The 21,941-nt window shown below is 47.6% G+C and overlaps 1 protein-coding gene across 2 annotated transcripts in view; it reads right to left on the bottom strand.

Moving 5' to 3' along the window:
* The window catches only part of Myo10 (myosin X), a 193,495-nt gene that overhangs the window by 43,810 nt on the left and 127,744 nt on the right, over positions 1–21,941 (bottom strand). Inside the window, exon 1 of one of the 2 annotated variants that reach the window (XM_029469787.1) lies at positions 17,672–17,738. The exons of the other annotated variant lie outside the window; for it this stretch is intronic. The gene's annotated coding sequence lies outside the window, so the exon portion shown is untranslated. Of the gene's footprint in view, positions 1–17,671; positions 17,739–21,941 lie in introns of those variants that run through there. 2 annotated transcript variants of the gene reach the window in all.

The raw sequence follows: 21,941 nt of genomic DNA, 5'->3' as shown, positions 1-21,941 counted from the left end.
GTTTTTCGAGGCAGGGTTTCTCTGTGTAGCCTTGGCTGTCCTGGAACTCACACTGTAGACCAGGCTGGCCTCGAACTCAGAAATCCGCCTACCTCTGCCTCCCCAGTGCTGGGATTAAAGGCATGCGCCACCACGCCCGGCTTAATTTTACTTTATTACTTCATCTAATGACATGACCAACCTACCAGAGGCCACACACTAGAATCAAGTTGCCTCTCCTTACCAGGAGCTGTCAACCGCTAATACTTTTGTCAGTTAGGGGCAGGATCTTATGAGCCCCTCTGATACCTGCATATGTGTATATGTGTTTATATGGTTGTGTGTGCCCTCCCCAAAAGGTCAGAGGAGGGTGTTGGATCCCCTGGAGCAGTACTTACAGGCACTTGTTAGTCACCCAGTGTGGGTGCAGGTAACTGAACCCAGGTCCTCTGCAAGAGCAGGGCTCATGGATACAAAGGCCTGACTGACTGTCTATCTTCTGTGATGGAATATAATTTGGTCTAGAAAGGAATGACCTGCCCACACAGGTTACAAAACAGCCATGCTAAGACAGTGCTTCTGGAACTTTCTAATGCGGTGACTCTATAACACAGTTCCTCATGTTGTGGTGACCCCCAACCATAAAATGATTTTCACTGCTAGGTTCTAACTGTAATTTTGCTACTGTTATGAACTGTCAGGTAAGTTTCTGTGTTTTCCCATGGTCTTAGATGACCTGAGGGTGGAGAACTCCTGGGCTAAGTGAAAGAATCCATCACAAAAGATCACACATTTTATGAATCAATTCAAATTAAGGGAAGAGGGAAATAGAGAGGGGAGCCACCTCGCAGGGGTGAGGTGGGGAGAGGAAAGAGAGAATCTCATTGTGATGGAGAATGTGTTCCAAGTGCTGACCTTGTCCAGGGCTGCACACCTGGGAAACATTCAAAAGCTAAGGAAACCCTGGGTCAAAGAGTCAATCACTTGGTGCCTGAACTGGCTGGTGGCACACATGACCGTTCTTACTCACGACAGTGAGGCAGGAGGATAGGACAAGTTCAAATTCTGCTCTATGTAGAGAGTTCCAGGCCAGCAAGGGCTGTAAGCAAGTGTGACCTTCTCAAAGACAAACAATACAAAACCCAAGTAAAATAACTTCAAGTAAAAGGCTGAGTATTGCCTGTCACCAGGAGACTGAGCCCGAGGAATTTAAGGCAGGAGCTGGGCTGTATAAGACCCTATCTGTGAATGCAGTACAGCCAAAGGAAGTAAGGAAGTAGGTCAGAGAAGACTTGCCGCACTCCTTTAAAGCTCCAAGCTTGCTCCCCAGCCATGGAGAAAGTCTGCCATAAAAGCACGTTTAAAGGCCCAGCAGGCATCAAGGCTTTTTAAGTGCCTAAGGGCTGAAGGGAAGAGAAAGTCTGCCTACTGGAGGCAGGAGGAAGGGCAGTTTTAACTTAGAATTTAGTCAAATACAGGAAGAAAAAAAAAAAAAAAAAGGAAAGAAAGATCTCTTAGGAAGTATAAAAAGAGAAGAAGAAAGTATTTTTCTTCAGTCTGAAATAAGATGGCAAAATACCTAGACAACAGAGTAAGGTAAATAAATCATGGGCAAATGTTTGCCACCGGAAATTTAAATACGAGGACACCAGGGGACCTGGGAATGTAGGGCAGAAGCTACATAGTGCAGGCAGAGACCAATGTGTACACCCTTCTAAATCTGATTGGCTCACAATGTGACCCAGCCTTGGGTCAGGCACATCATGCAACAGGAATGGTGTCACCTGCCATGGTAAAGGGACATTTCACCTGTACTTAGTAAATCAAAGAAAACTGAGTTTCTTGTCTTTGGTCCTTTCATCTGTCTGTCTGCCTGCCTGTCTGTCTGTCGATTACTGTGCTCTTCTCTGTGCGTCTGTGTAGCTCAGAGGGCCATCTCAGCTGTCATTTCTTAGGAGAGATTTTCTTATCTTTTGAGACAGACCCTCTCACTGCGACTGAGTTCACTGATGATTAGCTGACCAGGGAGACCCAGGCATTCCCTGTTTCTTCCTTTGCTGGGCACACAAGGATGTGCCACCCTGCCCAGCTTTCTGAGTTGGTTCTAGACACTGAACTCACATGCTAACTGAGCTGTCCTTCTGGCTTGTGCCTCCTTCCCAGACTCTTATCTGGAAACGTTAGGATGCCACTGAGCATGGGGAAAACAATCCACAGACCTCAAGAAAAGCCTAGCAAAGCGTGGGTACGACAACCCTGCCCGCCGCAGGGAGCCAGCCGGAGCGCCACACGCTGATGAGGTACCAGGGCACCCACAATCCCAGGACTATGATAAAATCTCTGCACACCCTTGAGTCCCCTAAGTGAACATTGGAGAATGCTGCATAACACAGTGAGAAGGGTGGGCACCTAAGTCAGCTTAGAGGACGGCCATGTAACTGATTCTAATTTCAGAGCAATGGCTGCAGCTTGGAATGATGTCCCTGGCTATGGTTTCGAACCAACACTCTGCAGAACTCTACCATCCATCACTGCTGCACTACATTTAACATGAAGATCTACAGGGTTATTAATACGTTGAGTTTGAAAGGCAGGAAATGACTGTCTCTAGAAGAGATGCGGTGTTATGCATATCTGACTATAAATTCATAATGAGTTGTGATGACTGCACAGCTCATTCTAACTATCACCACGATTACCTAGTTTGTTTGTTTGTTTTTCAAGACAAAGTATCATATACCCTAGCCTCAATTGGGTAACCTAGAATGACCTTCAACTGACCTTCCAGCCTCCTGAGTCCTGAGATTATGCCTCATTTATGTGGTAGTGGGAGCTAAAAATAGGACTTCGCCTATGCTGGACAAACATCCTCCCAACTGAGCTCCACCCCTAGCCTGTAGTGAGTCTCAAAACTGAAGGAATTTCACACCATTCAACCTCCAGTCCTTCCCCTCGGGAAGGACTTCCAAATCCTCAAATGCAGGCCAGCCTGGGCAGGAGCTGCAGGCTGCCTGCTCTTGCTTCTCAATGAGTAAGCTGTCCTGTTTCTTCAGTACACATAGCACCCTAGCAGAGACTCTGCTGCCTTGGGTGGCTTGTTCACTGTATTCCCTGGATGAGGAAACAGGAAGCAAGCACGGAATGACCCGTTGAAAGCAAGCGAGATTTTCTCAAGCCAAGCCATAAGCCTGGGGCTCAGCTCAGTGCCAGGGCTCTCTCGTGCTTACACCAGGCCTGAATCCCTGGCACCAGGGCTCTCTCGCGCTTACACCAGGCCTGAATCCCTGGCACCAGACAAATAAAAACTGCAGTTAGGAAAGTCAACTTTCCAAGTTTTGCTTTCCTGGAAACAAATGCTGTATGTGGGTCAGGTCCGCATACATCAGGCCTAACTGTGGACATGGGGCAAAGGAAGGCGTTCACCTCCACAGACACAGTTCTCAGAGATGAAAACTTCTTGAGGGAAGAGATAAGGACAGTGGCCTGTTGGCAAAGGATGTGCTCTGTTCTGTAGTATTCCCGGAAGCAAATATGCTGGAAATACATTTTCCAGATTTTAGCATCAAATGGCTGGGGACCAATCTCTCAGTTGCTGCCTTGGTTCAACATGCAATTAAAACAAAACAAAACAAAAAGAACTCCAGTTTTTTGTCAGGCATGGTGGCACATACCTGTAACCTAGCATTTGGGAGGCCAAGTAAGAGGATGACTGAGGGGGGATTGGGAGGGGAACCTGTGGTCTCTTCTTCCCAGGGGGAGGTGGGGGACAGATGGGGCCGCCTACACAGCAATGCAGACAGAGACACAGACGTGCATAGGTCATTAATCTGTAGGTCCTGTTGGCCTTCTAGACTACAGTGGTCTCTCTCCTTAATGACTGGGCAAGGTCAAGTGTGAAGTGACACCCTGTGAGTGCCACAGCCACCCTCTGATTCTCTGGTCCAGTGGGACCCTCCTGACCTAGTAGTACCTGGATTGATCTGCTTTTACAAGCGGCAATGATGGTAAACATTGAACTCCCGTTACCAGTAGGAAGCCCAACCACAAACCTATCAGCAACAGCATTAGTGCCACCGAAAGCTAGCATGTACTCCAATTTTAGGCACAAAATTTTGTACTATTAGCTAGGTTTCACTGCTATCCCCTTTTGATAGATGCATTCATTACCTGAAGCACAGAGAAGTTAACTTGTCTAGGGTCACAGAGCACATGCCTGCCAGACTCAGACAGAGTTTCTGCTAAGACCCTTGCTACCCACACTTGTAAGGTATAAGTTCAGGAAGGGGATGGGAAATTTCCGCAGCATCAAAAAATTTATTTAATAGTAGATAGACACCAAAATTTTCTGGGATGTTGAATTTTGACCTAAGGACAAGGGACTGAGGTGCATATTTTACATATCAAAGAGACCTGGCCTCTAGGATCTCCCAGCATCCCAGCATGCCCCGCCTCCAATCTAAACATTGCAGCCCAGGGCAGGGGCTGTCCATCCTTATATAAAGTAGACATTTTGTCATTTTTGTACCCCTACCCCACTTCTCTCTCTGTTCATGTTCTTTCTCTTTCTCATCCCCCCAATACCTTCTGCCCCTGCCCCCCCCCCTCCCCTTGGTAACTTCCCTAGCCTCCTTCCTTGGGGCGAGTAAATTTACCCAAGAGCAGATTCCCAATAAAACCTGTGTGTATTTAATATAATCGAATCTGGCTCAGATCGGCTCCCTTTGAACTTCAGCATAAGAGCTATTTTGGGAATAGCCCAAATAGAAATCCAGTCTGGGGACTGGGGAGATTGCTTTGTGGTTAAGAGCACTGGCTTCTCCTCCTATAGGACCCAGGTTCAATTCCCAACGCCCACACTGGAGCTCATGATTATCTGTAACTCTAGTTCCAGAGGATCTGGCACCCTCTCACAGACACACATGCAAACAAAACACCAATGCACATAAAGGAAAGGGAGAAAGAAACCCACGGGTAAGGCAGTTAGAGCAGGAGCCGCCAAAGAGCAGCCATGCGAGGCATGAGGACTTCAGTTCAAATCCTGGCACCTACACGAAAAGTTGGTATATAGTTGAGTGCAATGTAACCCCAGCTTTGAGGGGCAGGGCACTGGGAGGCTCACTGAGCCTGCTTGTCGCCTGTTTGGTTCTAGGTTCAGCTAGTGTCTCTCTCAAGAGGATACAGCAGAGAAGATAGCAAGGCTGCCCAATGTCTTCCAGTGGCCTGTTTACTTATCTGCTTGCACACGCGTGCGCACACACACACACACACACCATCATACCCACCACACATGAATATACATACCACACGAACCACACACAGTGCCAATTCCAGAGTTAAAGAACAAAGCCATGGCTGGGTCTGGGGTGGGGTTCAGGGTCAGGGCCCAGAATCAGAAGCAAGAGACCCCACACTCCACAAAAGCTCTCAGTAATAAAAGAACAGCAAGCTTAAAGATCACTCCGCTTGTGTTTGGGGCCAGAGAAAAATCTCTACAAGTCAGCTCCTCGACCAGCTGAGCCCAAGACTTTGCTTATGTAGAAAAGCTCTCAGACACACAGCCCTCAGCAACTGATCTGATGGTCTGAAGAGGAGGAGGAGAATGGCTGGAGGGGGAAACACAAACCAGCAAAGACAGAGGGGCAGGTTAGGCTAAGGAGGTGGAACATCAGATATGAGGAAATTTCCAGCCTCAAATACACCCACGGGAAAGATCTTTGAAGACCAAGATCCTCAAACATGAAGTCTTCCCCATCAAGTCTGCATTTAATTTCCAATACACAACAAGAGATCCTCGTGTCATTGACTCATTAACTTTTTTAAAATAGTCATTGGAACGCAGCCTCTTTGGACAGCTGTGGTGAGAGCCATGCAGAATGTGCGCTGAAGCAAGGCCTTACAGGCCAAGATGGAGTGCCTACCCTCCCAAGCGCTCGGAGAGACCTCGCCTACCGGCCCTCTAGTGTTTGGAGCAAGCCTTCCTCTCTCATTGTACCCTTGGGAAGGTCACACATTCAGACCTTAGCAGCTATTGTACCCTGTCACGTACTTGTTTCCAAACTCCATACGGGCCTGAAAACCAGGCCCAGTGAATATATGGTCAAATGTTTCCCCAAGGCAAGGGAAGGCAAGCCAGCCTACGCTACAGCTCTTCCTCCAGCCACACTCTTCCAGCTTCCTGCTTCTATCGGACCTTGGATCTGTTGCAGACTTCCTTCCCTGCTGCAGGGCTGCGTGCTTACCACTGCCCAGAGACAGCTTCCTGCTCTCTATACTGCAGGGTGGACTCCCTCCCTCCTCTCTCCAGAGGAAGCGGCCAGGGTTCAAACCAGTGTGTGGCTCCCTTCAGCAAGGCATGGAGTCTCCCCTGAGACTGCAGAAGGACAACAGTATGTTCCCAAAGGACCGGGTCCTGGCTTGCTGAATGTGTGTGTGTGTGTGTGTGTGTGTGTGTGTGTGTGCATGGATGCTCAAAGGAAAGCTACCATTTCCTTCCTGAATTAAAGGGAAAAAGCACCTTACCAGGGCCAGGGATACTAATGGCCTGGAAGAAATCTCCAGGAGTCCTGTTCAGGCCAGTGGATACCATATTACCACTCCATCACAAATTGAACGTGGAGAGTGTCTCACCTGCCTGAGGCGTCATGACCAGGCTCTTCTAAGTCTTGTGTTCTTCCTCAAAGGAAAACCTCAACAGGGCCAGTGGTGGGCAGTGGTCCCTAATAGGACCCTTGCCAGACGGACGGCAAGCATTAGGAACTTTCACAATGGCCGACACATGGCGTTGTTCCTTGAAGTTTCCAAATGTGCTGACCCATAGTCAGCGAGCAAAAGGAAGTTAAAACCTGCCCTTGGAGGGCTGGTAAGACAGTTCAGCAGGTAGAGGGGCTTGCTGCTAAGCCTGACAACCTGCGTTCCGTCCCCAGGACCCACATGATGAAATGAGAGAAGAGACTCCTCCAAGTTGTCCTTCGACTTGTGCAACACACACACACACAAACAATATAACTTACAAATAACGGTAACAATAACAACAAAACAACAATAAACAAAACTTCGCCCTTTACCATGTAACTAGGTATATGGGTATATGGTAAAAGTACTAGAAGGTACTGCGCATGGGCTGGGCAATGCCTGAATGATAACGTCTCTGTCATGGCGTGCACACAGTTATCCTCCATAGGTTTGACCTCAGCACCAGATGCCTTTCCTTTCTGTGTCTCGCTGCAGGGTGATGGGCAGGAACGAGTGTTGACTTAAATTTTTCCTTGAAGATGCAGGTGTAAAAAATCTACTCAGGGTTCTGGGGTCAGTCACGGCACTCTTTACAAAGTTCTCCAGATTAAATAGGAGACGGAATGGAATGGACGTCCCTCAGTCTTCCCACTGTGCACTTCCCAACAGTGCTCTCAGGGGGATGGGGGCAGGGGGGACCCCTAGCCAGTCTTGCTCAGGTGCATCAACTGCATTCGGCAGCACAGCTGTTCTGAGGCCAGATCTTGCCACACCAACATGCAAAGCCATCACCAGTGCCAGACACACACACACTGTGGACACTCTAAACAAACCTCACCATGAAGCAGAATTTCTGAGCACATCAAGCCTTGGCAGTTTTTGTCCTGAAGATTTGGAGTTTATGCAGGAGTCAGGGGTACTGGGTACCACTGGCTGGCAGCAGACAGAGATCTAACTGTCAAGATTATGCTCAAGGCAAGCCAGTGTGAGCAGTGGTCAGCTTGGCAGCACACACTAGCGGCACATGATGCTAATCTAGACTGTCAGGTTCAATGGTAGGAGCTGAGAGTCAGACAAAAGAAAGGAGGGGAGTTCCCTGCCTCAGTGAGAATCACCGGGGTGGCCTCCCCAGCCGTGGCCAAATGCCCAAGTTCCCTGGGCTGGGAGTCATGAGAAAACAGTGCTCAGACTGTAGTCAGGGTTGGAGGAGGGAGGCTGAGACACTGCTCTGATAGATACAGGTGGCGTGTGTGGGTTCAGGAATAGATGCTCTCAAACCTTGCCGAGTTACAAGGTGAGCTCATAGGCTGCGGAAGCTTGGGTGTGGTGAGGTGTGGGGGTGTCAGGGAGGCTGCTGCAATGGGGAGCACATCAGATCAGAGTGTATGATGAGGCTGTGAACCCATCAACTTTAGAGGCTGGAGTTCACAGTTGGGGGCTCATCGTTTCCTCCCTGACCCAGGAGGTTGATGCCCCTAGCTGAGTATTCCAGAGACACTTAGGATTTCAGACAGAGATCAATTTCTCTTCTGCAAGCTACGCTGCAATCAGAGAAATTCTCAAGGGGTGTCCAGAAGATAAAGAAAGGCCTGTAATGTCTGTGACCAAATGAAGCCAGCTCATCCACTCTTCAGGGATGAGACAGCAGATTGGAGTTCAGAAAACCAAAATAGGCTAATGGGATTTATAAACGATGGAATCTGGCTATCCATTAAGATGTGGGCTTGGGTTCAGCTTGGTGGGAGAGCATGCAGATAGCATCCTCACCGGCCAGGGGAGATCTCATTCATGAGCTATTCAATGGGGGAGGGGGGGGGGGCTCTGCCTGGCAGGGAGGCTGGAATCACACCAGTTAACAGATTAGTTATTTTTGCTTACAGAAGCAGAAGAGGCAGGCCCTGTCCTGAAAGCCACCCTGGTGGGAAGCCAGGTCACCTGACTCTCCAGCTGTTCAGAGGCTGTCTCAAGCAGAGCCATTTCTCAAGTTTCATCGCAAGCACCAAAAAGAATCCAAAAGATAGTGTTACACAAGTCTCAGAAATATATAAGCAGAGGAGGCCAGGTGTGGCGGAGCATCTGAATTCCAGCCTTAGAAGGCAAAGCAGGAAGACCTGATTGCTGCAAGTTCAAGGTCTGCCTGGACTAGTTAGATAATTCCAGGACAGAGACCTTATCTTTAAAAAGACCCAAACAACAAAAAGACCCACAGAGAAAGGATGGAAATGATAATTTATTCTAAGTCAGACCACAGCCCCACAGAGGCTGACAGAAGGCTCAGCCCTCTGTAGAAATCCCATCTGGAAACCCTCAGAGAGCAGCCTTGGGCATAATCTACGGAACCCAAGGCAGCCTTTTCATCCCATGAAACTAAACCCAACCTCAATGCATTCATTATCACTCTACCATTTCTTCAGCCACCATACTGAACAGGTCACAGGCCCCTCTATTCAGACTCACTCTGACAAATCATGCTGAGACATACAAATTAGGAGGGCAGCTGTCTCTCTTTGCTGGCAAGGACGCCCACACTGCTCATTAGAATGCTGAATAGCCGCGGATCTCACTGAGTCACGCTCCAAAGTTATGGGCCGAGCGATGTGAACAGGATTCACAGCTAGAAAAAGGCAGGACTGAAACAGGGTATGTGGGAATGAGCAGGCAAACATTCTTCAATGTCCAGACCTGAAATATTGTCAACTGAGATCTGGAGTGCTTATGAATCCATAGCAGACAGGACACACTGTGGCAGCCATCTGCATCACCGTGTAGGTGATAACCTGGAGCATCCATGTTCACAAGCCCTTGCTTCTTAGGTGTTTAAACATCAAGGGTATTTCCAAGCTTCTGGAAGATTATGCTTCTAAGAAGCCAATAGTTAATATACAGAGGAAAACAAAGGGTTTCAGATATAGACAGACAGGGACACACACACAAGCGCATTTGGGAGACTAAACCTGTCCTCAGTGCTAACACACACTAAGCACACAAGTCAGGCAGAGCTAGGGCAGGTTTGAGTGGCTGCCCCTTCCCATTTCAGGGACAACAACCTGAGATGAAGCAACCTCATTTGCATAAAAAATATACAGCTGAGAAAAACTCAGTAACAAACATAGTTGATTTATAAATATTCATGAACACATACAAAATACCAGGAGAGAAAATAATGTAATGGAGATTTTTGTTTTGTTTTGTTTTGCTTTTTGTTTTTCGAAACAGGGTTTCTCTGGGTAGCCCTGGCTGTCCTGGAACTCACTCTGTAGACCAGGATGACCTCAAACTCAGAAATCCGCCTGCCTCTGTCTCCCAAGTGCTGGGATTAAAGGCGCGTGCCACCACTGCCCAGCTTCGAATGTAGAATCTTATTTGATGACTGCTGGCTCAGGCAGAAATGTACTGGTAAACCCATGAGAAATTCTACTGTCTAGCGGGAAGGCAGGCCTGGTGGGACAGGGCATGGATGAGCACTGTGTCCTAGGAGTCTTTCTTCCTCCTTAGTTATGTATTACAGTGGCTGCTTGCAAGTCATAGCAGGAAATTACCCAGCCTACAATATCTGTTCGGTGTAACTGCTAACGTCTATTAAGTATAAACATCACATAGGATTACACTGAGCAGTTACAAATTGGTAGGAAACAAGCAGTCAGGTCATTCCCACCCTTGATGGGACATTCATCAGGACCCCAAGCACACTAGGTTCTCACTAGTGAAGGATCTGGGGACAACTGGAGCTCTCGGGCTGGCATGGCAGTCTAGGCTTCTGAGTGATGTAATCCCAACTGCTTAAGATCTGCTTAAGTCCCCTCCCACTCCCAGATGCCAGCTTCAGCGAAGTGCCCGGCAGATGAGGCACCAGTCTGCCAGCGTCTGTGGACAATTCTTCTGCCAATCGGTGGAGCGTGAAAGAGCTTGACAAAAGTTTTCAGATTAAGCAAAATATTCAAACAAAAAGAGACTGGGGATGTAGTTGAGTGGCAAAGTATTTAGCCTAGCATAGTGGAGGAGGCCCTAGGTCCTCATTCTAATACCCTGTATAGCCCTCACACACAGTCAGACACACTCACAAATGACAAGTGAGTAGCAATGTTAGTGACAGGAGGGATTAGGAAGATTTATGTATGTAATGGTGATGGTGGTAGTGGTGGTGGTGGTGTGAATTTTCCTGAACCCAAGACACAGCAGTCAGACTTGCATGCAGACGAACCCCTCCCCCTTCTGCTCTCCTCACCCTGGAATACCTGTGACTTCCTTTCTGTTAGGGAGCCTTCTTTACTTCACACCCAGGATGCCCGGGCTAGCGTATAGAGAAAGCTCCGCAGCACCCTGAACTGGCCCTCCAAGTCTCTTTTTCAGAAGGAATCCCTCACAAATTCTCCCTGCGGAGATACTGAAGAGTTTGGAAAAGCAGCCTGAACTGCTCCACCCAGCATCAGAGACCTCTAGCAATACACACGAATCACTTTGTCCCACAGGGATGCAGCGAGTAATGGTAGGGCGTCAGTGGCGGTGACCATCAGTGGTGACAGGGACCCAGCGTGCGGACAAGGGGCTTTACAGACACGTTCACATTAATCCTCAGGTCCCGCCTGAGAGGCAAAGTTCATGTTTGCAAAGTTCATTGACGCCACAGGCACCCACAGCAGGCTACAGGCAGATGGCATTCACCTGTGAAGCCTGTGTCCAACACGGTACGTGTTGCTCTCCACTCCAGAAATGTTTAGAGAAGGAACCATTTTGCCCCAGTGGTTGCCATGAGTTGTCTAAAGGAAAGGCAACATTATTCACTGGGCCAAGAACAGTTAACTTGTTCTCTCAAGATTATGAAAGTCTCTGCCATTGACCCCACAAGATGCTGCAATACAGCCCTGGTCTGAGAGACCGCTGCTATGGGGTCACTAGGTTGCCAGGGATGCATGCAGGATCCAGCTGAGATTCTGTGATTGACATGACAAAACCATGGAAGATCATAGGGTGATCAAAGTTTAAAAACCCTAGGATGTCAGGGAACACTCTCAGGTCTCCCCACAGCACCCTGACAAGCACGCAAAGAGAGTGGGTGGTGTTCTGACTATGGCTGTATGTCTACAATAAGACCTGAAAAGGGTAAAGAAGAAAAGAAATGGCAAACCACCACCAAAACCCAGACCAAACCCACCTGCGTACCTGTGCCTCCAGGTCGGCTGCTCAGGACCCGGAGCACCGTCTCTCTCAACCATTCAATACCTACAGCAACGTGTTGCAACAAGAAAGAGAGGCAGGCTGTGCGCAGGCAGGGCCAGTGCGCTCTACGGAACAGGTGGCGATTGTACAGTAGCGGCTTCTCTTTACTGAGCATGCGAAAGGAAAAGCGTTCACCCCATAGACGCTGGCCAACCTAGGAGGAGGCGGTATTGACCACTGGCTTGTCTCAGGTAGCAGGAGCCCATGAACAGCCGGCTGGCTCAAGCCACTAGGCTGCAAGCAAGCTTGGTTTGAGAGGTGGCCAGTGTCACAGCCTTGTGGCTCTGGACCCTCTTTGTTTCTGCTCCTCTGCTCTGAGGAATGAATAGCAGGCAGTGCTCGGAGCTGGAGAGCAGAGTCCAGTGACGTCATGACCAGGTCCAACCTGTTCTTCCACCTCCACAGGACCTCATTCCCCTGATCTGCAAGCTACCTCTGACTGAAGACTCTCGGAGGGTTTGCAAGTGTGTGCACCTGTGGTCTAATCTGGGCTTCACTGAAATTATGTAATGTGATCCATCCTTCAACCAAATGACAGGCCCCAGCTTCAGAATGAGACCACAGGAAAAGGGGAACAAACTGAAGGTAATTTTTCCTCCATATTTCCTTTGCGCACAGTAACCTAATGACGATTTGGACTGGGCTCCAGTGATCGCAGGGACTTTAATGGGACTTAGCACATCTTTCTTAGTTCTTCTGCGGGAATACGGCAAATACTTGTATCTAAGTCTAGGTGCCTTAAAAGAAGTCAGTACTGTACACAAAGTCTCAGGTATCCAGGGCAACACTCATTTTCTGACGGGTCTTTCAGCGCACACAGGCTAGAAGCCGGGGGAAGCGGCAGCATCTCTAACAGGGTCTCTTCCCTCTCCGAGAGGCAGATGCTGCGACTCCCACCGTGTCATTCCAAAACCAAACAGTATTATTCCCTTTAAAGTGCGATGCTGACCGGAGGGAGCAGCATCTGGCACACTTTAATGAGCGGCTGCATCCTTTCAGAGGGCTGGAACTGGGGCAGCCATTCATCTGAGGAGGGTGGACAGCGCACAGGCACCGCACAATGGTGTGCAGCATGCTAGCATTACACACACACACACCACCCCCTGCCAGAACATTTTCAAAGTCTGAACATAGCTTACAAAAAGCATAGCCATTTAACGCCAGGACCTGATCATCTCAAAGGCTTGAGTTTAATGAAAATTAAGCTACAACATACCCAAACTTATGGGACACTATGAATGCAGTCCTAAGAGGAAAACTCATAGCTCTGAGTGCCTCCAAAAAGAAACTGGAGGCCAGGCATGGTGGCACACGCCTTTAATCCCAGCACTTGGGAGGCAGAGACAGGCAAATTTCTGAGTTCGAGGCCAGCCTGGTCTACAAAGTGAGTTCCAGGAACAGCCAGGGCTACAAAGAGAAACCCTGTCTCCAAAAAAGAAGAAAGAAACAAAGAAAGAAACTGGAGAGAGCACACACTAGCAGCCTGACAGCACATCTGGAAGCTCTAGAACAAAAGGAAGCAAATTCACCCAAGAGGAATAGACAGCAGGAAACAATCAAACTCAGGGCTGAAATCAACCAAATGGAAACAAAAAGAACTATTCAAAGAATCAACCAAACCAGGAGCTGGTTCTTTGAGAAAATCAACAAGATAGATAAACCCCTTAGCCAGACTAACTAGAGGGCAGAGAGACAGTATCCTAATTAACAAAATCAGAAATGAAAAAGGAGACTGGAAAACCTGGATGAAATGGACAATTTTCTAGATAGATACCAGGTACCAACATTAAATCAGGATCAGATTAAGGATTTAAACAGTCCCATATCCCATAAAGAAATAGAAACAGTCATTAATAGTCACCCAACCAAAAAAAGCAGATGACCTGGTGGGTTTAGTGCAGAGTTCTATCAGACCTTCAAAGAAGACCTAATTCCAATACTCTTCAAACTATTCCACAAAATAGAAACAGAAGGTACTCTACCCAATTCATTCTATGAAGCCACAATTACTCTGATACAGAAACCACACAAAGACCCAACAAAGAAAGAGAACTTCAGACCAATTTCCCTTATGAATATCGATGCAAAAATACTCAATAAAATTCTCACAAACCGAAAGAATCCAAGAACACATCAAAACGATCATCCATCATGATCCAGTAGGCTTCATCCCAGAGACGCAGAGACAGTTTTCTAAGAGTAAACACTAGATTAAAAGCAAATTCACCAGAAAAAGTAACCATGTCTGGATGCCATCCCCCTACGAGCAAGTGATGATCCTAAAAGGCTGAAAAGCAATATACAGATACTGAGTATCTGTGTCTAATGAGTTGGACCACGACCTCAGCTGAGTTGCTTGCAAAGAACAGGCTCAGACCACAGCTACCCCCAGCTGCCCACTCCACAGGCCAGTAGGGCCAAGTAAGGCAACCTCTGCCTCAGCCAGTAAGAATGAAAATGTTTAAGCCAATACCATCCATAGGAGAAGTAGCCAAGACGGGAGGGCAGGCAAGGGTGTGAAATCCTGTCCTGGATACACTGCACTTCAAAGAGTCAGGCAGGCCAGAACTGGAAAGTCCAGGTCAACAAGACCAAAAAAAGTGGATCAGGAAATTAAGGTGAGTGTGCCACCCAAACCTGGAGCTTCGAGCTGGAGAGATCCGGTGGAGAGAGCGGCAGGGACTCACCAGCCAGGAGCCTAAGGAGAAAGGAGCCAAGTTGTGGAGGCTGCAGACAGGCAGGTGGAGGCACAGCCCAAGTCAAGAGCCTGGTGTGGGGGTGGGGAGGCCGGTCAGAGGGCAGGAAGGAGTGGTAGTTGGTAGTTAGCGGTGCCCCTTGCCTGGGGGTGGAGTGGAGACCAGGAAGGAGGGCAGAGCAAGAGGCAGGAAGCTTTGAGATGGGTGCTGGAAAGGTTTTGATCCCACAGCCTCAGACTAGTTGAAATATTCAGCAGCGAACAGGAAGAGAAGCTTGCTCAAGGGGACAACCCAGTCCAGTGCCCTCCCCTCTCCTCTCTTGAAAAGAAGACCCTGCCTGTCTCTAGCAAGGTGTGTTTAGGTGTGCATATGTAAATGTATACAAAGTAGGCAAGAATGTAAATGTATACAAAGCAGGCAAGAAAAGGGGTTTAATAAAATTAATTTATAAAAAAAAATAAATTTATGCTGGGCATGGCGGCTCACACCTTTAGTCCCAGGCAGAAGCAGGTGGATCTCCACGAGTTGCAGGCTAGCCCTCACCATGCATAAGGATAACACAACAGCTGGATTTGCAACAAAAGAAACAAACGATCCAGTAATAGAAACCCGACTTTCAAGTACTGCAGACTTTCAAGGGCTGCAGACAGAGATCACTTTATGAAGCTACTGCCCTGGGTCCAGTCACTAGCCACCCACCCCTCATACACACACACACACACACACACACACACACACACACACACACCCCTCATACACAATACACATGTACACACACGTGGTACAACTATTGGCAGAATCCTAGAAATGCTTCATGATATATTAGGCAAAAACAAACAAACAAACAAACCAAACCACACAGCTAAGATGATCCCAACTTGCAGAAGTTAAGTGGAGCTGAAGATGGTGACATCTGCCTACCATTCCGGGTACCTAGAGGCCAAGGCCGGAGGACTGCAAATTTTTTTGATCTCTGTCTAGTTTACAAAGGAAGTTTAAGTCCAGTTTGGTCCAGGACACTGCTGCCAACTAAAAATAAGATAAAGGGACAGGAGATGTAGCCCAGGTGGACAGTGTATGTGAGCTCCTGGGTTTAGTCCCCAGGAACAGAGATGGGGGTAGAAGGCATGGGTGGAGAAATTATGAAGAATAAGGGAAAAAGTTCATCGACATCTTTCAAATATCTTCTACTCAATAATCATTTCCTTCACACTGGTGTGGGTGCAGGCAAACACCGCTGGTGCTGGTGTGTTTCTTACCGTTCCTTGATATTCGTTCTTTAATAGAGGGAAGAAGCTAGCCCGGTGAAGGAAGCTAAGGAAAACTGAGGGGGGGCTTAGAGCTTGGACCTAGCCCTGGCATCCATCCCTAGGTCCCAGCCTCAGGTCGTCATCTGCCCTGGAATCACCCCAGTGGGAGAGGATAGGGGGCGAGAGGAATGAGGCTCGCTCGGGGAAAGAGCAGTGTACAGGCTTGGGAGAAAGAAGATGGAGACTTCAGGAGAATGAGAATGAGGACTGGGGAGAATGGTCTTTGTATATCGGAGTGAGGGGGTGGGGGAGCAGTCAGGAACAGAAATCACTCACAGCCCAGGCAGCTTCAGAGCATGCTAATGTGGGGCTTCATATGCTAAGAGACTGCAGAAACAAACCATCTGTCAGTGATGGCCCAGGGTGGGGGTGGGGGTGGGGGTGGGCCGGGCTCCTGGGTGCCAGTAGGTCTTCCCTTGGATTGGATAAGATTCTGGAAGTTCTGCAGGGTGAGTTAAAGACAGCAGGGGGGCGGGGGGGGGGGGGGGGGGGGCGCTGAGGCAGGGAAGGGAGTACATGCTCTAATTTACAGCTTTTATTTCAGTGAGCAGCAGCCATTGGATGATATACAACCTGCGACCTGCCACGAGGGGCTGTCAGAGAGACAAATACTGGCCCACTATACAGAAAGGAAGGGAGAGATATAGACATTGTAGACATTGGTGCGCCCGGTGCTTTACAGGAAACCTCTCTGCAAAAAGGGCAGAAGTCCCTGGCACAGTCACAAGCTCACCCAAGTTCATGTGGATGAACTTTTTCCCTTATTCTTCATAATTTCTCCACCCATGCCTTCTACCCCCATCTCTGTTCCTGGGGACTAAACCCAGGTTTTGATTATTTATAGATGCGAACTTATTTTTTTTTTTAAAGTAGATTTAGGCAAGCAGGTGGCAGCCCATTGTTATTCTTAGCTTTCAAAAGTTGCTCTATTGGCTATGAAAGGCCACCTTCACAATGAAAACATTTAATCCCTCCCAGAACCCACTTAGCAACTGAATGGATACCAACCCAGCCCCTTCCCAGCCAGCACTGGCAAAGGTTAGTGAGTCACCCACTCCAAGAGTTCTTCCTTAGGGAATCTTTTCCTTTGGAGAACTGTAGCAAGATTTGCCTGTGCTTCCTCTGAGTTGCTAGCAATATTAATGTACGTGTGTCTGCGTGCATGTGTCTCTGTGTGTGTGCATATTGTGTGAAGACAGCTCACAGCATCCAAAAGAAGATCATTTAATTCACATAAGTTATAGCTCCACACTGGTAGAACCTGATTTATCAGGCAAATTTAGAAAGAATTAATTTTGTGCAGATTCCTTTTAAAGTTTATCTATACAGCAGAAGGCAAGGAAAAGCTATAAGACTGGGATAAGACTCGGGAAGAAATACTTCAAATTCAAACAAAGGAACCATGACTAACTTTCCTCTTCGACTTACTCATAATATTTTTTTTTCCTTTAAAAGCTGGGCTTCTCATCAAAAACAGACCGAACAATCAAAGCCTCCGCTGAGAAATGGTTTAATGTCCTCCATTTTTACAAAGGATTTTTAATCGTTCAAACCTGGTGCAATCAAAACCAGCATCCCCCTCCCCTCCCAACTTGTTTCAGGACCTAACAGTTGGGTGAGCAGAGAGGAAGCGAATGCACTCTGTTGCTATCTCATCGAACAGTACAGTAACCATTACAAAGTAGATGAAACTTTCAGGCAGAGCCAAAAAGGAAACCAAATCAAACCAAACCCTACCTTGGCTTTCCCTTTCCTCTCTTCAGGGTCTGCCCACTGCAAAGGGCTGCATCTCCAGACGACGAGGACGGGCCCAAGAGAATCCAAACTGACAGAGGACAACCCCTGTGCTCTAAAGCTTGCCCGGCTCCCTCCCTGCCTTTTATGCTGTGTCTTGGCCAGTGCTTCCTTAATTCATTCCTGATTCTACTTGAGAAGCCCAGCCTCTTAAGGCTGGCGTGAGAGGAGTTGCTGATGATACATTAGACCATAGGTGCCAATGAGCCACCATCCACATATGAACAGACATGCACATTCATGTACAAGTCCAAGGAGTCGAAATTTGCAAAGATTTTATATATTTAAAGATCAAGCTGCCCCAGGATAAAACAAAAACAAAAACAAAACTTAAGTATTTTAGCTGTGATCTTGGAAAACCCACCCGGAGAACAACGCTCTTTACTTGAGCTGAGCTTCATTTACCGCTATTTATCCAGGACTTTACAGAGGGCAGCTCAATAGTTGCCATGACAACTTGGTAAACAGGCCTGAAGGAGCACTGAGGGCTTACTGGATGGTTTTGTTTGGAGAGAAGAATAGTTGCTTTAATGGTTCCTTTTACCAAAATCTCCACAAAAGGTAAAGCTGCCTTTTTTACAGACCTTTTGTGTAGACATTCTCTGGGCCAAAGGAAAACCCTAAAATGTGTCAAAGCCAGCCCAGAATATTGGAGGGATTAGGAAAACAGAAAAGAAGCCCTGAAGGCTAGGTATTGATGTAGGTGTATGGTTTCCAGTTAAATACACAGAAAAAAAAAAGGAACCATCTCAGTAGACCTTAGTTTATGATAGTTAAAAGAACAGACAGCCTACATAGTTCTAGAAAACGCACCCAGGCCTTCATTCTTCACTCAGCCATGTAATCACAGGATAGTCTTATAAAATATTTCTTTTTTTGTTTTCTTTTTTTTGAAACAGGGTCTCTCTCTATGTAGTTATATAGTCCTAGCTGTCCTGGAACTCACTCAGTAGACCAGGCTAGCCTCAAACTCAGAGATCAGCCTGCCTCTGCCTATGGAGTACTGGGATTAAAGGTTTGCACCACCACCAATGATCAGAAAGATTTCTTTCTTTTTCGTTTTTTGTTGTTGATTTTTGTTTTGTTTTTGTTTTTGTTTTTTTGAGACAGGGTTTCTCTGTATAGCCCTGGCTGTCCTGGAACTCACTTTGTAGACCAGGCTGGCTTTGAACTCAGAAATCTGCCTGCTTCTGCCTCCCAAGTGCTGGGATTAAAGGCGTGAGCCACCACTGCTCAGCGACAGAAAGATTTCTTGAGCAAAATACTCATCACAATTTGAGCCAAGTGCCTACATTTAGCACTTGGATCCATCAGTGATACTATGAAGGCCAGAGTCCCCTTTTAGGGTTCTAAGTCTCAATAATTAAAGAATGTAAGAAAGGACATAATGGCATTTCATTAGCATTGAAAGGAAGAACCTGGAGCACAGGAGCTGCAAACCAGGCTGCCTGAAGACAGGGGGGTTGGGCAGAAAAAGAGAAAGCTATCCTTTGGATTAAGCTAGCCAAGGTCAGCCATGGGGTGACTGAGCAGCCACGTGGTGGGGGCGGGGGTGAGCTATAGGGAAAGAGTGAGGGCGGAACCATTAGGAAGCGCACACTCAGAGGGAAGACGGAAGAACAGGAACACTTACAGTCAGAGGAACGCAGAAGGACCACGGACTTAGGAAGCTGCCAGCCTGTAGGTTGTGAGTGCCGCCTGTACCACCAGGCAGGACAAGGCCATCATCATTTTCCTTTTCTTTTTTCCAGAGCTGAGGACCAAACCCAGGGCCTTATGCTTGCTAGGCAAGTACTCTACCACTGAGCTAAATCCCCAACCCCTGCCATCACTTTCTTAAAGGGCCAGTTACTCCTCCTGTCTGTCGCATCAGCATGGCTTCAGGTGCACCTGGCTTCCTAGGGCGCGGTTCCTCGGTGAGGTAATTGGTCTGCCAAACTGAATTCATTAATTTTAAGCATGTCAGAATAGAAACCATGTGAGACAGGCATGGATTATTTCATGGTACTATGCAGCTGTCTTACATCTGTACACCCTCATGAAGCACACGTGGTCACCCATCTACGTAGCAGTTGTCAAAACAATAGTCTAGAGGCAAGAAAGTCATTGCCAGGCTCCAGGAGGCTTAGAGAAGAGGGCTTGGCAAAGCCTAGACACAAACCTTGGATGGATTTCTGTTTCCTCCCATGCCTTGCAGGGCTTCCGTGCCTGATCAGCCTTGTCTTTCAGGCAGCTGGCTGGGGTACATGTGAATGTGTGAGACCAGAGCTCTGTACCTCCCAGAGCAACAACCTCAGAGCCTGGACACAGGATGAATGACTCAGTGGCTACAGGCAACAGAAGCTGAGGCCCAGGTAAATTAGGGAGAAACATGGCCAACAGAAACTAGTCCTAATCTCAGAGGCGTTCTCTCCTTCCTCCGTGTGGATTCCGGGGTCAAGCTCAGGTTGTTATGCTTGGGGGGCAAGCATGTACACTTGCCCATCCATCCTGCTGGCCCCTTGCATGACATAACTGGAGCTGGAAAGATGGCTCAGTAGGTAATTGTGTGTGCTGTGCGGGCAGGCAAGTCCTGATTTCAACACCTGTTAAGAAGCTTGGGGGGGCGGGGGGGGGGGTGGCTGGAGAGCTGCCTCAGAGGTTTAAGAGTAGGCTGTTGTTCCAGAGGTCCTGAGTTTAACTCCCAGCAACCACATGGTGTGGCTCACAACCCTCCTTAATGAGATCAGGAGCCCTTTTCTAGTGTACAAGCATATATGCAGGCATAACATTGTATATATAATAAATAAATAAATCTAGAAGAAGAAGAAGGAGAAGGAGAAGAAGAAGATAAGAAGAAGAAGAAGAGGAGAAGGAGAAGATTAAGAAACAGCAACTAGGCTTAGTCATATATATGCCTGTAACCCCAGTGTTTGGAGCACAGTTGAGGGTGGGAGTGAGGGCAGTCTAGAGACAGAACAGAAAGATCTCTTGGGCTCTTTGGAAGCTGGCTGACCAGGTTTAGTAAGAGGCTGTTTCGAAACAAACAAACAAATAAACAAACAAGCAAGAAAAACCCAAGATGGAGTGATATAGCAGGGTTTCCCACAGGGAGAGCACATCACACAAACCAGTGACTACACAACACACACATGCACATACATGCACATGCTTACACAAACACACAAAGGGAGATAACTAGTCCTGGAAGACAGATTAGGTTGTGTAAGGTTTTTCTTGTTTGTTTGAGACAGGGCATCACTATCCTTGAACTTTAATCTCAGTGTCTGATCTGATGTCACTTGTAACTTGAGTCCTCTAAGCCCAAACAGCCCCCACAGTATCGTGCTGTGAGTGAGCCTCCCCTGCAGCCTTTTCTACTATCTTCACAAAGGACAGACTCAACCCCACTCAGAGCAGGGCACCTGCCTAGTGTGCATGAGGCCTTGGGCTTAATCCTCAGCACCAAGAAAGCAAAATAAAACCACTCCAGACCATCCAAGAAACAAAGTCATTTGATCCAAAGCCTGGGAATGAGTGGGAGCAAGCATATACATTTGTGGTAGAGGAATGATATCCACTTTATGCACTTTGTAAGGAATGATAGAGAAGCGTCAAGCAAGCTTTGTGTCTGAGTGGAATAGCTGGCACCCTTGCTAGTTTTTGTCCTATCTGCAGTTACAGAACGGTTCTGCACTTCATACTTATGGAATCTTAGAGTCATTAAAAGAAGACCCTAGCCGTTTGAACTGAACAAGTGATGTGTAATTCCAGAAAGCGCAATTGCAACATTAATCTCCAATGTTGAATCTTTCTGCTTTACAATTGCTGTGGGCAGATCTGCCACCCACCCACATCTCCTCCCTGGCCATGGAAGGTTCCAGAATGTCCATCCAGTGCAGAAATCTCAATATTTGAGTAGGAACTACCACCCCACATGTGGAGAAGGGTTTGTCAAACAGCCCTGGTGTGACTGGAAAGTGGAGCTATCAAACCTGGGGAGGGCCACTTGATAGACAGTGGAGGTAAATCAACATGCTAGTGTCTCAAGACTCATCCATGTCACCTGTGTCATTTCAATGTTGACTTACTGGCATATCCTAAGGTGACATCCAGTTATAGAATAAAAGATGGGCCGGGCATGGTGGCGCACGCCTTTAATCCCAGCACTTGGGAGGCAGAGGCAGGTGGATTTCTGAGTTCGAGGCCAGCCTGGTCTACAAAGTGAGTTCCA

The sequence above is a fragment of the Mus caroli genome, chromosome 15 (genome assembly GCF_900094665.2).
Source record: "Mus caroli chromosome 15, CAROLI_EIJ_v1.1, whole genome shotgun sequence".
NCBI classification, from domain to species: domain Eukaryota; kingdom Metazoa; phylum Chordata; class Mammalia; order Rodentia; family Muridae; genus Mus; species Mus caroli.
Note: the sequence above shows the minus strand (reverse complement) of the source record. Positions and strands in the feature narration are given on the sequence as shown.